Below are 15,988 nucleotides of genomic sequence, written 5' to 3' on the forward strand. Positions count from 1 at the left end.
TTCTCCAAGGAAAATGGACTACAAACAGAAAATCTTGGCTGACCAGGAAGCATTGCATGATGTGTTGAAGCAAATCTGGTACTGGGAACCAGTTATAAGCAAGCGATATTGTAAATCAGATGTTGATTAGATCTAAAGAAGTGTAGTTGATCAGGAAACCCACATTTTGAGTAGCAGCACAGGCTTGGGTCAAAGCACTCCATAGGCTCTGTTTTGAGCTGTACTTTTCAATAGTAACAACTGCTATACCTTAGTCCATCTAAATAGTAGGTCTAGTCTTAGAGAGTCCAGTGCATAAACATCATGCAGATGAAAGCTGATCTTCTAGTGTTGGACCTCAGAACTTTGCTCTTCTTTTCCCTAGAGCTATGCTTCTTTCCAACTCTAATTTGCTAACCCAGCCCTGTGATAACAGATATGAATTATCTAGATGTTTGGCTTAATTCTCTATTATACTTAGGCAATAATAGCCACCAGTTATTTTCTTCCAGTGGCACTCATTTTCCCAGGCATTGATTGGGTCATTAAAGGAAGGAATTTTGCAAAAATCTGAAATCCCAATTATATTTACATTCTCTGGTCTGTTTGCTCAAATATTTGTTCTCACTCTCTTACAAATAAAGTTTCTCTGCACACTTGATGTGCACCTTCAAGGGGCTAAATTTCTAATACCTTTGGAATCAAAGACCACAAAAGCAGCTAATCATCAGTAGAAGCCCCATTTGCCTTTCAAGGGGATGTCCTGGGTATCTCTCCTCATGTTGGTTGAAACTGAAATTTCCAACCCCTCTTATTTTCCCTGATAAACACAAACATTGTGCACAGACACAATCTTGAGGTCATTTCTGACTCCTCTCCCTTTTTCCAAAGAATGCTTACCTCATGGGTCAGTGGCTACAGGTTGCCAATGCTGTAGGAACTGAAATTTCCTGCACTCCCAGTATTCCTGATCACAGAACGGTGTGCTCCATTCTTTTCTGTGCAATGAGCTGCATGGTAAACTCTATAAAGTCCGTAAAATTAATGTTTCTCAGCTCAAAATACACATATTGAACAACTGGACATCTACATGCAAAGAAAATTAATCTAGACACAGACTTTACACCCTTCACAAAAAATAAGTCAAAGTGGATCACAGTCCTAAATGTAAAACATAAAACTTTAAAACTGAGAAGATAACATGGGGGAAAATTTAGATGACCTTAAATCTGGCAATGACTTTTTAGATATGACACTAAAGGCATGATCCATGAAGGGAAGTCATTGATAAGCTGGATTTCATTAAAGTTAAAAGTGTCTGCTCTGCAAAAGACAGTGTCAAGAGATTGAAAAGTTGAGCCACAGACTGAGGAAAAATATTTGCAAAAGACTTATCTGAGAAAGGACCACTATCTAAAATATGCCAACAAGACTTTAAACTCAACAATGAGAAAACAATTCGATTAAAAAAATGGGCCACAGACATGAACAGACACCTCACCAGAGAAGGTGGCAAATAAGCATAGGAAAAAGATGTTCCACATCATATGTTAGGGAAATGCAAATTAAAATAATGGGATACCAAGGCACACCTATTAAAATGGCCAAAATCTGGAACACTGACAACACCAAACGCCAGCAAGGATGTGAAACAACAGAAACTCTAATTCGTTGCTGTTGCGAATGCAAAATGGTGCAGCCGCTCTGGAAGACAGTTTGGCGGTTTCCTACAAAACTAAATACACTCTTACCATACAATCTAGCAATTACTCTCCTTGGTATTTACCCAAAGGAGTTGAAAGTTTATGTCCACACAAAAACCTTTACTTTATAGTTGCTTTATTCATAATTGCCCAAACTTGGAAGCAAACAAAATGTCCTTCAGTAGGTGAACAGATAAATAAACTGTGGTACATCCAGACAATGAATATTATTCAGCACTAAAAAGAAATAAGCTATCAAGTCATGAAAAGACAATCTGGGAAGGCTACATACTGTATGACTACAACTATGTGATATTGTGGAAAAGGCAAAATTATGGAGACAGTAAAAAGATCAGTGGTTGCAAAGAATGGGTGGAAGGGGAGGGATGAATAGGAGGAGCACAGAGGATTTTTAGGGCAGTGAACTACTATGTAGGACATCACAATGGTGGCTATAGGTCATTACACATTTGTCCAAACCCATAGAATGTGCAACACCAAGAATGGACCCTAATGTAAACTATGGATTCTGGGTGATCATGTGGATATGTCAACGTACATTCCTCAATTGAAACATGAACCACTCTAGTGAGTGATGATAATGGGGGAAACTAAGCATGAGTGGGGGCAGAGAGCATATGGGAAATCTCTGCATCAATTTTGCTGTGAACCTAAAACTACTCTAAGAATAGTCTTTCAAATACAATCCACATTGTAAAAATGAATCAAGTAATCAACACTATCTTGTGCTCAGCCCTGTATGATGTGGGGGAGCTGAAGGAGATGCACTCTTAAGAGCAGCAGGCTTATGTCAGCATTGTGGCATAGATGTTGCAATGATCCCATTTTACTGGTAAGGAAACTGAGGCTCAGAGAGGTCCATCTGACTAGTGATTAACAGAGCTGGGAATCAGGTCTAGGGCTTTCTGATGGCAAAGTCCATACTTCTCAGGAAACACATGAAATAGCTGGAACAAGACAAGATGTCGTGGGGAACCAGTGTGGGTCAGACACAGCACTGGGTAGGGATGTGGGGGTGCTGTAGAGTGGAAATGAGGGAAGAATCTGGTTGCCTAGAGGAAGAAGAGAAGGTTTCCTGGAGGACGTAGAAGTTTCCAGATCTTTGACATGTGTTTTGAAAAGGAACAGATTTAATAGACATTTACAAATAGAGATTTCACCAAAAAAATATGGATTTATGTCTTCTTTCAAAAAATCACATCTCAGAACCCTGATTCTACCCTCTGGATGACAACAACTGACCATGCTAAGTAGACATTTATCCCCTTCAATGGGGTATCCACTTTCTGATTTGCCCTTCAGTACCCACCTCTCCAGGTCTGCTTCATACATTGTCAATTCCTGTCTGGCTCCTGTAGGCTTTTGAGTTCTGGACCCCCCCCCAATATCTAAGGGACTTCACAGTCTTCTTCTGTTCTCTTCCTTATGACCCTCAGCCCCATCCCAGGAAAGGGTCACCCTATTACATCCCAAGGTCAAGGGGAGTTTTGAGTCAGAATGTCTGGAGGTGAGTGAGCTCAAATGATGAGGGAAGAGGTGAAGAGCTTTTGGTTTTTGCCTCTGACTGGTGGGGTCTTTGGAACTGTTTACCCTAAACTGGAAGGTCTAGATGGCCACTTTTAAGAGCAGGCCAGTTCCAAGTTTGGGCAGATAAAGATGAAAGATCTCAAATTGTTCCATAAGAAATTTAAGTCACACATCACCAAGAACTTTGTGATGAAGGTGGCTATGGGCTGCTGGGGAATTTTTATCCTTGGATTGAATCCTTATACCCATTCTGTCAACTGACCTGCTCCCCACCAAGCCCCTCCAACAACACAGTTATGACAGAATGATAAAGGTATCAACTACCACTTACTGAGCACTTGTTACATGTGATTCTGAACAAAGGGCTTCACATACATTAGCTCATTTCATCTCTACAGCAATGCTGTGAGGTGGGTATTGTCAGTTCCATTGTACAAATGAAGAAACTGAGGCTCAGAGAGATTAAGCAAGTGAGCCATGAGACACAGCTAGAAAGTGACAGAGATGAGATCAGGTCTAGTAATCTGAATCCGAAGCTTATGTCCTTAACAATGATGCCGGTGTCACTCAGTATATGGGCCACAGGTTCCCTGCATCAGATGACCAAACCATAGAAATGCATATTCTTGGACCCCACTCTAAATTGGAATCTCTGCAGATCCACTGGGATCTGGGGTGGTGTTGCTTGATGCTCACAGAAGTTTGAGGAGGCACAAGTGGCTGAACTCCTTTGCTCCCAAGGCACACCTCTGCCCAGAAAGCACCTTCTTGCCCTTGAGAGGCTGGGCCTGGCTCACTGCTCCACTCCAGCCTGAGCTCTGCAGGCTGATGAATTATTGAAGTCATTTCATGGATCAGAAGGAATCTTCAAGGGCATTACCTTCGCCTCCTTATTTTCTAGGAGACAAGGAAACTGAAGCTCAGAGAGGATGAGTGACTTGACCCAGGGCACACAACAACCCAGGGACCTTCTCTCTCCATCTGCTGTGCACTCCCTGTGCTGAGGGTTCCTTGCTTCCTTTGCCCTTCCTTCCCCCTTCTTCAGGCAGATGCACCTTTCTTCTCCCCAGTAAGGTGGATGGAGCCTCAGCTTTATCTGAGGGCTGGCACTTACAGAGACAGAGCATTCAGGAAGGCACCGGGCCTGTCTTGCACTTATAGCAGAAAGTTGTCACCTTCACGGCATGCAGCCACAACATTTGCATTTGGACTGCTGAACATAAACAGAATCCAGCTCCATCCCAAAATCAGGAACTTCACCCAGATTGCCTCCCCCATGTCCTCATGTGAGCCCAGAGCATCTCAATTCCTTTGCTCTCAGCAGCCCCTGCCTCAAACCTTTCAAGACCAATAAAAATCCTTAGGTGCCACTTTTCCCTGGCTTTATGATTGTTTTTTCCTCCTCCCTCCCCCTCTCTCTTTGCAGCTGCCTTCAAAACAGAGAGGAGAAGCCTCTATTTGGTTCTGACAACAAGAGCTCCCTGTGCATTTTTCGCCTTGTGTTTTACTTCTGTCATTGATCAATAGACTTAAATGCCAGACCTCCATCACAGCTGCAGACTTTGATTGCCCAGACTGTCTTGGCCCAGCGGAGCTTGTCTGTTTGAGTTCTGATGCTTAGAAATGTCACAGTAGGGAGGGGCCCTGAGCCTCTGTCGGCTTGCAAGGGAGGGGAGCGGTGACAGCTCATTCAGGGCATATCCGGGCATCCCAAAGACCCTGAGGGTTACCAGTGGGCTGGAACTCGTTCCTGTCTGGGGCTGTTCGCAGCCACAGGTAAAGTCTGTCACAGCGCAGGCGCAGAGTGAGAGAAGCATCTCCAGTATCCATGGCAACGGAGCCTCATTAATCTGCTTGTCATGAAATCCTCAGGGAAAAAGGATGTCCACAAGGAGTCCCCCAACTCCTAGTCTCGACTGGGACGCTCACCAACAGTGTGACATTTGGCCTGTCACACGACTTAACTTGGCCTCAGTTTCCACAGCTTTGAAATAGCCGCCCATTCTCACTGGCAATCTGAGAAATAAATAAAGTAGACACTGAAGTGCTTTGGAAAGTGGGAAGCGTGGCGTTCCTATCCTGGTTGAGAACTAGTGGCACAAGGGCTTTTTCGATCTTCGTCCACCCAATTGTCTCTCGCTACGGAAATGCGCCAGGAGCTGTGCTGTTTCCAGAACAATTCTCGCTTCCTAATGTACCATGAAAGTTAAATTTATAGGTAGATGTGGAAGAAAGGGAAAGCAGGCAGGTGCTAAATTATTCACAAATGCTCCTGTTCAACAGTTACTTTCAGTAATCCTCACCTCCACCTGACACAGGGCCTAGACTCACCTCCCACAGGAACTCGCTCACGGGAGGGTCAGGACCTGCAGGGCAGGCGTGGGAAGGCAGCTGTGACACCAGCCTCCTTTCCCCAGTTGGGATGTGGGTGTGTCTGTACTTTGTCAGCTGCCTCCACGAAACAGAGTGTGTTAGTCTTGGGTGGTTGGGACTAAGTTCTGCTCATGTTTCATTAGAAGAAAACCCCATGCTTGAGAACCCTGATGGCTTGTGTGGTGTCATGGACTAGATCTGAGATTGACCTTTTCCCCTGGGAAGTGGCTCAGCATCTATTTGGGGGCAGAACTATAAGGACAGTGTGTCTGAGAACCACTTTTCTCTGCCCACAGGCCCAACTCTCTGACCACCAAGGCTGAGGGTAGGGTCCCCTAGGCCTGGCCATCAGCAACAGGCTGATAATAAAAACAAACCAAATGGTGGGTTTTCTCTGAATCAGAGAGGGTTCCTTCCAAAGTGGGAGGCTATTGCTCATCCCCCGTGCCCTGTTGTTAAATTTCCAAAAATCAAAAAGCTTTTGTGAGCCACCTGTTTGTAGCTTTTGGTCTAAGGCTGTCTGGGCTGGGTAGGAATCTAGAAGGACAGGCATGAAGATGTCTGATTCACTTCCTTTTACTGTCCTAGAGGAGACCTGATCCCTCAAAGATCAGTCTGGCCACGTTCAGCGCAGACTACTTATCTCTCCCCCACCCCAGCTGCACCCCAGATTTCAGCAGAAACTACTCACACCCCTTCTCCCAGAAGGATGGTTGAACGGAACATCTGTGCGCCCAGCACTTGCCCCCCTATGTTGACACTGCTTATACAGCCCCCACCTTGAACATGAGACACAGCATGGAAACTAACATTTTATATAAATCATGCCAGAGGGCATGGGAGGTGGGAGGTTGGGGGCACCATGAGTTCAGCAGTTCCTGATCATTTCCACCTAGTTCAATGGAGTCACATCCTGTGTGCATTTCCTTTATGTTAAGGAAAGTAGTCATACTTTGCAGGGAAAAAAAATTTAAAAGGAAAAAAAGGAGCCACTTGAATGGTTTCAGTGAATCTGTTCAGGAGCAAATGAGCTTGCAAGGAGGGATGCGTGGAGCTCACTCAGTCATCTCAATGCCTCTTGCCCCCATAAGTGGGATTCCATCTCTAATCTGCTAAGTGTTCTTAAATATGGGCTGTGCGGTGCATGTCTCCACTTTGTGCTAATCCTCACATGATATCAAACAACGAACTTAACTGATGATTTAAGCACTGTCCAAAAATAATTTGGACTTACTTGATTTTCACCTTTGTCTCTAGAACCCAACATCTAGCGAGAGAAACCAACCCTGAAAACAGGAGCTATGTTTAGACATGTTTTATCATTTAGAGCTGACACAAACCTACAATAGCACCTCTCATGTCACTTGTGATGGAAAACAGGTGCTTGAGCCAGAGAGAAAGGGACAGAGGTATAGTGGGGGCACTGGACACTGAGAGGCCGTTAGTGATGCCCCAGGGTGGCTGTGGGTGTTTCAGAGCTGGGTGCTGCAGTTCCCTACACCATCTCGGCAGGTTGCATCAAAACTGGGGCTTTGAGCATCACCCGTCAAGTGTATTAATGCAAGATTACAAAACAAAGATGACTCTATCTCTCTGACTTTTATGCTTAGTCTCTCCTTCTCTTGGGAAATAAACTAATAACAGACGAGCTAAAGGCCACTCCTTCTGATCTCTTTTCCTGCCTCCTTCCCTTCCAAGAGGGCAGTTGCTCTGTATTTTTCCCTTGCATAGTGTTTACACTCCACTCATTAATACTAACACACACTACTGCTCTATGTGTGCTTGGGCGGAGGTAATGAAGCCCCTTTGCAGCTGGCTGACTGTTAGCTCGTCCTTGCCCTCCTGTAAAGCAATGTTGCTTGATTCTTTGAGTGCACTTGGAGTCTTGCCATCTCCCAGGATGCCCCAGAGTTCACCAGGCTCTCTCTCATCTGGACCTGCCCACCACTGACCACTCACTCCCTGCTCCAGCACTGCTTTGTGTCAGGCTTGTCCCCCTTGCTGCAACCAGAGCCTCTCTGAGGGTCACTCATCTTTCAGCTCCTGTCCCTCAGCCTGCCCACAGCACAATACCCACTTAGAGAGGAGGAGCTATGTGATGTTAGCATTATTCAGTGTTCTGGGGGAGGTAAAGGCATGCAGTAGCAGGTATCAATTCTCTCCCTCCCCGGCCCTGGTGATGTGCCTTGGCAAACCCTGAATCTTTTGCCCCTTATCAGCTTTAGGAGGGCCCAAGAGAAAGTCAGAGACATCTCCCTGGAATAACAACATCAACCCCACAGCAAGAGGGCAGTGGACCATCTGGTGCATTTTATCCTCCTAACTCACAGCTTAATTACACATTTGGGGGGATTTTAGGACCAGGGCCAACCAGAGTTTGGCTGAGATATCCTTCTCTCTTTGTGCAGATGTTTCCAAAATTGGTGTTTCTCAAAACTTTCTGCACTACATAATCACTTGAGAACCTTGGTAACCCCATGGTTCCTGGTGCCATATCTAGAGTCTGATTTGACAGTGAGAGATTGTCCTCCCTCTCTATCCCATTGGTAATTCTTCCTAGCATCCAATATCAATATTTCTGGAGCAAATTGATTCAACTCAGTGTTTCCCAAACTTGCCTCACCATCAGGCTCAACCAGGAGGGCTGATTAAAAATTTGGATAGCCTCGGCCCCACCCCAGCTCTACTGAATCTGAATCTCCAAGAAGAGTCCTAGCATTTTTATTTTTAAAATAGATATCGTGGACGCCTGGGTGGCTCAGTCAGTTAAGCGTCTTCCTTCGCTCAGGTCAGGATCCCAGGGTCCTGGGATCGAGTCCCTCATCGGGCTCCTTGCTCAGCAGGGAGCCTGCTTCTCCCTCTGTCTGCTGCTCCCCTGTTCGTGCCCTCTCCCCCTCTCTCTGACAAATAAATAAATAAATCTTTAAAATAAAATAAAATAAAAATCACAGGGGATTCTAATCAGCAAAATTTATGAAATGTTGACCTAATGAAAGTAATTTATTCCCTCATTATTCTATTATGAAAATTTTCAAACACACAACAAAATTCAAAGATTTTTAAGTGAACCCACAATCAAGATTCTACAACTGGCATTTTACTATATTTGTTTTATTGTGTATCTATCCACCTATCCATTCCTCTCTCCATCCAAGATTTCATCTTTGTTTTGGGGACATTTTAATGTAAATTGCAGGGATCAGTGCACTCACCCCTAAATACTGCAGCATGCATATTATCAACTAGAGTTCGATATTTGTTTACAGTGTTTTTTAAAAAAAAATTTTTATTATATTATGTTAGTCACCATACATGACATCATTAGTTTTTGATGTACAGTGTTTTTTTTTTTCTTTAGAGGTAAGATTTACAGAGTGAAATGAACAAATCTTAAATGTGCCATTGGATGAGTTTTGACAAATGCATACATCCATGTAACCCATGCCCCTCTGAAGATACAGAGCATTTCATCACTCTAGAAAGTTCCCTCATACCCCTTCCCAGATAAACTCTGCCCCCACGCCTCAGAGGCAATTACTTTTCTGGCTTTATCCACCATAGCTTTGCCTTAACAGAAACAACCTGTTAAAAGAAGCAAAACAAAACTTTCTAACATTGGGTCCAGATCCCCAATATTCTAAATTAGAAATTCTAAAGTAGAAATGCTGCAGTCAGAGCTGTATGCGGGTCCCGAGTCCTAAGCCTGGGTCTCTGTGTGGTCTCGCGAAGCATCCTCTGAGGTGTGTGTCTGGTACCCTGGCACTTCCAGAAACACCTCTTGCAACTGCTATCTTGGAGCTCTGCTGTGCCCATAGTCTTCCTTCCTTTGGTCCTTAGAGAGCTGCTTGGTTCTGCAGAAATCTTGCTCTTCCCAAGCGAAAAAAGATTCTAGATTCCTGGCTACAGCTTGCTGTAATAATTTTACAAAGCAGATGATGAAAAAGAAAACAGGTTCAGTTATTATTTTTGTTTGTTTGTTTGTATTTGGGGGGGAGTTTTCTCGTTCAGATTTGGGCACATGGGTAACACAGTTTCATTTCACAATACTCAATAAAGCTACCTGAACTCTGATTGTATCAGCAACCTCCAGCTACTTCCCTAACTTGCACTCTGTAATATAAGCCTGTAATTTTCAGTGTGCAGCAGGGGCAGGCTTTATGGGCTGGGGGACTCAGCAGAGTCTCATCTCACCGCCTGGTTGCCACAGGCTAATTGTGTGGAACAGAGCTAACCCTCAAAATGTCAGAGAGAATGAGATAAGAGCCCCACTCCCACTCCCACCCCAACTCTCCTTTTGGATGAGAGAAGTGAGTGGTCTCTAGGCCCTTCAGGCCACAAGTCATCTACCAGGCTTTTCTCGTCTAACCGCTCAGCTCTCATTTCAACATTCCAGGCTCCCTGAGCAATCAATTGCTCACCCACAAGATCCTGGGGAGTGTTACCTAGCCCCCAGGTTACCTGCTTCTCTTGGTCTTGGTTTTGCATTTCCACAGCTCTTCTTAAGGTGTGGGTCTAGCATTAACATACAAAGCAGGTCTTCAATGATTGTTTGCTGAATTGTTACATAAGAGACTGGATGCATCATGACCTCATCACCACATATTCATCCCCGGCCTCATGCCAGATGACTGTCATCCATTGTAAGCAGCCAGTTATTGCTTCCAGAGATGCTGCAGAGACTCTCCTGACCTTAACAGTGAAATGGGGGTTTTAATCAGCCACAACAGAAGTCATAACCGACCCAAGCACCTTGGCTGTCCATTTTCGGACAGTGGTGCTACTAGTAAATGAGGACATCTGGGAAGAACAATAAATGGATCAAGGATCACTCTTCTGATATGAAACATGGTCTTTTGTTAGCTTGTAGTTCAGGCTGTGCTTGATTACAATTCTCCATCTAAGAATTCTTGACTGAGCCTAAATCCCTGATAGGAAATTTAATTGCATGTGCTGCAATTTGAACACATTTAACAAGTAGAACACTCAGTCCACAGATGCCTAAGTACAGGAATTTTATTTGCTTAGAACTCTGAGGTCCCATCCCACCAGGTCACTGGTGAAGTCAATTTCAGCCACAGAAGACACTATTCCCACACCCCAGATTTTGCTGGGCTCCTGGTGCTTTAGTCATTGAGGTAATCATCAATACTGTTTGCCAAACATTCTGGTTCCCTTTCCCCTTTCTGGACCATGGTACAATTTCACGTCCCAAGTCCCTTTTGTTTGGGTGGGGTCTAATGACCACTTCTGACTGATGAGTTGTGAGTAAAAGTGGTGAATCTGATTCTTGGTCCCATGAGAACTGGCAGCCTATCTGTACCTCATGCTCAGATAGAGCAAAAAAGTGGTATAGTGGGAAAGCCCTGAGCTTAGATTAAAGCCCTTGAATTAAGACCTACTGTGGGGCCTTTGACAAATAACTTAACATGCCTACACCTTCATTTTCTTACTTATAATATGGTGCCCAGGATGCTTACTTCATGGGGTATTTGAGGATTAAGTGGCATCTTCTTTATAAAACCCATAGTAGATTGCCTAGCATGTAGTTGGGGCTTAACTAATAAGAGTTACCTTTTGCTAGCCAGTTATAATCTCAAAGTATCTCTCATCAGATGACTTGGAAGAGGCGTAGGTGGCACTGGGCTCTAGACAGCTAATGTTTCCCTCAAAGTTTGCCAGGTTCTATTGCACAGTCATGTCAAAACACAGAACTAAATAAGACGTTTACTGGAAAAGAAGCAGGCAGCTGCTGGAAATGTGCTGGTCTTCCGCATAAGGTTGCTATTTCAATGGACTGTTAAATGTCAAGTGAGTGTTTTCCTCCTGTTTCTTGACCTCACCAAGATCATCTCTCTGTGATCCCAGGTAGAAGGGGTTGGCAGTCTTGATTCGCTTGCAGGCTGTACTCTACGACTTGGAGGAGGAGATGTTAACCAGGGCTATGCATTCAGGCAATATAAAATCTCTGGACCTGGAGGTTTGTATGGATTATATTCTTAAGGGTATGTGTGTATGTATGTATTTATTCATTCAAAGATATTTGTCAAGACCTTATTATGCATCAGGCACTGTTCTAGAATCTAGGGATACAAGGATAAACAGAAGGGATAAATAACCCTCTCCTCATGAAGTTTACATTCTAGTGGGGGAGACAGACAATAAGCAAGATAAGTGAATAAAATAAAAAGGACGTTAAATAGCAATAAATGCCAAGGAGAAAGACTAGAGCATGGAAGAGGAATAAGAAATGTTGTAATTTAGATAGGGTAGCCTAGGAAGGCCTCATGAGAAGGAGACTTTTGAGCATATCCAGGTATCAATAATCCGGACTGTGAAAATGCCCCTGCTATGCCCCATCTCACACCATCATTCCTGATAAACTAAAAATAATGACCAGGATGTGCATGTGACTGGTACTGAGAATAATTAGGGAAAGGGTAAGCAGAAAAGAAGTACAGCATGGTTGGGTGTAGAGATGATCCGGGAAGGTGGAAATATGCTCATTCATTCAACTTTTCACCAAATACCTATTTATTCCATGATAGGTATCATATATATATAGATAGATGGATAGATAATTTATCAATATACAATATATAATTATATATTGGATTATATATATATATATATATATATATATATATCCTATATTAAAAGTGTTTAAAAAATTATGACTAAGCCCTTTCCATGGTGCTGAAGTCCTCAAACTGATAAGAGTATCTGCTGTCAGGGAGTTTATGACCTCGGGGAGGAAAGGGATCCAGATAAGTATTAGTAAGCACTCATATAAGGTGCACTGTCTGTCAAGCCCTATTCTAAGGCTTTACGTATATTAAGTCATTTAGTTCTTACAACAACCCTATAAGATAGGAATGACTATTATTTCTATTTTGCCAATGAGGCGACCAGGAAAGAGAGAGATTAATTGTTTGTTTCAAGTCACATGCTTAGCAAGTAGCATAGCCAGGAATCTGAACTCAAGCAAACTGGTTCCAAAGCCTTTGCTCTTAATTACTACACTGCATATCTACAAACAAATAAAATGTATGATTATAATACAGAATGGTAAGTGGTAGAACAAAACTTATACTTTTTTACATCACTAACATGAAAAGAGATGGAAGTGATCAGACTGTAACAAAAGGTGAAGGATTCAGGTGAGGGAAAAAGAAATTCTCTTGTGCTCCATTTCCTAGGACTGGGGCATACCTGGCTTGCCCAGGAAGAAAGGAGTCTGGATGTTGAAGCCTGGCAGAGAGCAGAAGAAGGAAGCAGGAGGGTCCTTGTTCACACATCAACTCTGTCACCCTGTGGGAACTTGAAGTGTGTCAAGGAGGAGCCGTTAACAGTGTTTGTTTCTGGTAAACACCTTTGTTCCTCGAGTTGACTATTTTTAAACTTTTCAAGCTGAGCTAACTTCAGGTGTGACATTTCAAAGCAGTTGCCCAGCTTTTTATTAGGTGAACAAGGTGGGGAGGAAAAGGGAGAGGGAGAACTGGAAAAAATTTATAAGACTTCAAGAAATGGTAAACTGGAATTTAGGAGTGGCACTTCAGTCATCTGGTATACCTCTGCCAAGACTTTGGAGTGGGAGAGAGTAAGAGGTGGTTACAGTGGAGTGGAACATCCTTTATATTTCTTCTTTCCTCAATTAACAAACACTAATGTGACTGCTGGCTCTTCACTCAGATTTGTGCTGGGTCCCTACCCACCAAGATGATTATGGCTGCACTACAGCAATAGTAGTTTCTGATATATATTCATTTCCTGTATATCTTGTTTTCCTGGTGGGTTTTGAGTCTCAAAGCTAACTTTTTAAGACCATAGTTAGGTTGTAAAGGGAAACATATTTTCTAAATTCCTAGAGGTGCCCCATTTATAAATCAATAGGCAGGCCTAGCTACCTTGGACTCTAGAGCCTCATTACTGACCATGTTAGAGAAAATTTAGGAGCTGATATAGAGTGTCCATTAGGAAAGAAGGAAAGAGACCTTCCCAGGAGAGGAGATAAAGGAAGGGAGGCAAGAAGTCAGAAATGGTGGTTCTGGATCACCCCTTGTGGGGAGAGTTTGTGGAGACCTAAGCAAATTACTCCCATAAATTTGGATAGCCTCCAATTCAGGAAAACTTGCTTTTTATTTCTTGGGATTTGGTCTGGAAAATACTGCAAACCTCTGAGAAAAAAATCTTCATGTTCAACATGTTCAACATGGAACAACTTGGTTCCACCCAGTTTGTAGCTTGGACTAAGAAGGAATTATGTAAGAAGGGAAGACAGCTATCACCATTTCTCAAGCATTCCTGACACTAGTGAGTCATGGAAGAAGTGCAAAGATTCCATAGGCTTTCAAAGGAGATGAGGCTGGTAGCTGAGTCGCATTGCAGGCTCCCTAGAGCTTGAGTGGGGTGGTGTCTGCTGGGACCAAGGGAGGCTTGGTTCTTCGGGGCACTATACATTTTACCACCATGACTTCAATGGCCACCTCCAACACAAGCAGGCCAGCACCTCCTCCCCTTCCCCCACCCCCCACAAAAAAGCACTGGGTCCTGAGGCTCGTGCCTCAGCATCACTAGGCTACCACCCAAAATCCCCCTTGAACTCAGCATCATCTTTGAAATACAAGAGCCAGAGAAGGTGGAGATAAGACATTCCTGATTAAATACTGAAATCCCTACGTTTACCTGAGAATGTCAGTAATCCTTTGACACTGATACATCCATTAGGAAGTTTAAATCCCTCATGCCCCATCACCATTCAGCAAGATGGGATTCACAAGAAACTTCACTAAGTTACACAATATAAAGAATGTTCCATTTTTTGCACATTTGAGTGTGGCCTCTGAGTTGTGGATCTTGCAATTTAGTCCAACTGAGGGGATCAGACATGAAACAAAAAGCAAGGTGGTAGGTACCAAGTGAGTCAGGGAGAAAACTAACATGTTGAAATTCTCAGGGGAGTGATCTGGGCGTTCCAGTGACCTTGAGGAAGGCGCCCTGTAGGAGAAGCCGAGCTGCCTCGAACACAGGGCAGGACTGCAGTCAAATCACAAACCACCTTAGGAACTCAGGACTGGAAGTTGGGCCACTTCTCTTTGCCCTGGCTGGCCCACTGGTTTTTGTGAGATTCAAGTGATACTATGGAATCCAAAAAGCCATGAAATGAAGATAGTTTAAAAAATTTTTAAAAAGATTCAGATGTGCTCTAATTGGCTGGCATGCCTCCTGAGGACTTTTTCCCTTTCACACAACTGGGAGATAACCCTCACTAGTAGGTCCCTCTGCTTGGCACAAAATAGAGACCAAAGCATGGGCTGTTCTACTGTTCCCTTCTGAAGTCCGTGGGGCAGGGAACCTCCTTCCTGCTTGAGGCTGGTAAACACTTTACAGGTACATGGTGCCCTTGGAAGAGAAGGTGGTGGGGGTTGGAGTGTGGGGCTAGAATGAGGGGGCAGCTCTACAGGGAAAGTGCAAAGCCTTTGAAGAGCCCTAACCCATCCTACTCTGTGCAGGCTATGAAGAGGGTAGATGACATCCTGTTGATTTTACAGTTCTATTTTAGAGGCCCCTGGGTTATGTCTTGAGGGACTGGGCCTTTTGTGATGAGAGCCTTCTTCAAGAAGCATTCACAGTCTTGTTTCATGTGATCCTTCCATCAACCCCAAGAGGTAAACTGAGTAAAACCCATTACTCCCCAGAACATCAGAGAAGCAAAATAGACAAAGGCTTTCCTTAATGACCTTTGTTATTCATTTTTTAAATAATAAAAATATCAAAAGTAGAGAACACAGAGTATTTTGCTTAACATATATGCAATCACCCCCAGAATGAATGAATATTGATATTTTGTCATATATGCTCCAGCTTAAAAAATACATTAGAGGCACAGTCAAGTTTGCCTTTCTAAACCTTCACAATTCCATCTTTCTCTCCCTCCTCAGAGAGAACACCCCTCATGAAGTCTGTGGTTATCTTTCTTTTCCACATCTCTATCATTTGTGAATTCATAAAGAAAGGTAGGGTATTACTTTATGTGCTTGTGAAGAGACCATAGTCTGCTTGAAAATTCAATGTTCCTTTGGATCCCAAAGTACTTAAAATGCTCAGAGGAAAAGGAGGTATTTGGCCCCTTTCAGAAGTATTTTGGAGGCATTGCTGATAATGGTGAAAAATTGGAAACATCTTAAATGTCTACAGAAGGGGATCTTTATTTTTTATTTTTTAAAATTTTATTTACTTATTTGTCAGAGAGAGAGAGAGCACACAAGCAGGGAGAACGGCAGGCAGACGGAGAAGCCGGCTCCCTGCCTGATTCAGACCCCATCCCAGGACGCTGCGATCATGACCTGAACCAAAGGCAGACACTGAACAGACTGAGCCACCCAGTC

This window comes from Halichoerus grypus, chromosome 15, assembly GCF_964656455.1.
Source record: "Halichoerus grypus chromosome 15, mHalGry1.hap1.1, whole genome shotgun sequence".
NCBI classification, from domain to species: Eukaryota; Metazoa; Chordata; class Mammalia; order Carnivora; family Phocidae; genus Halichoerus; species Halichoerus grypus.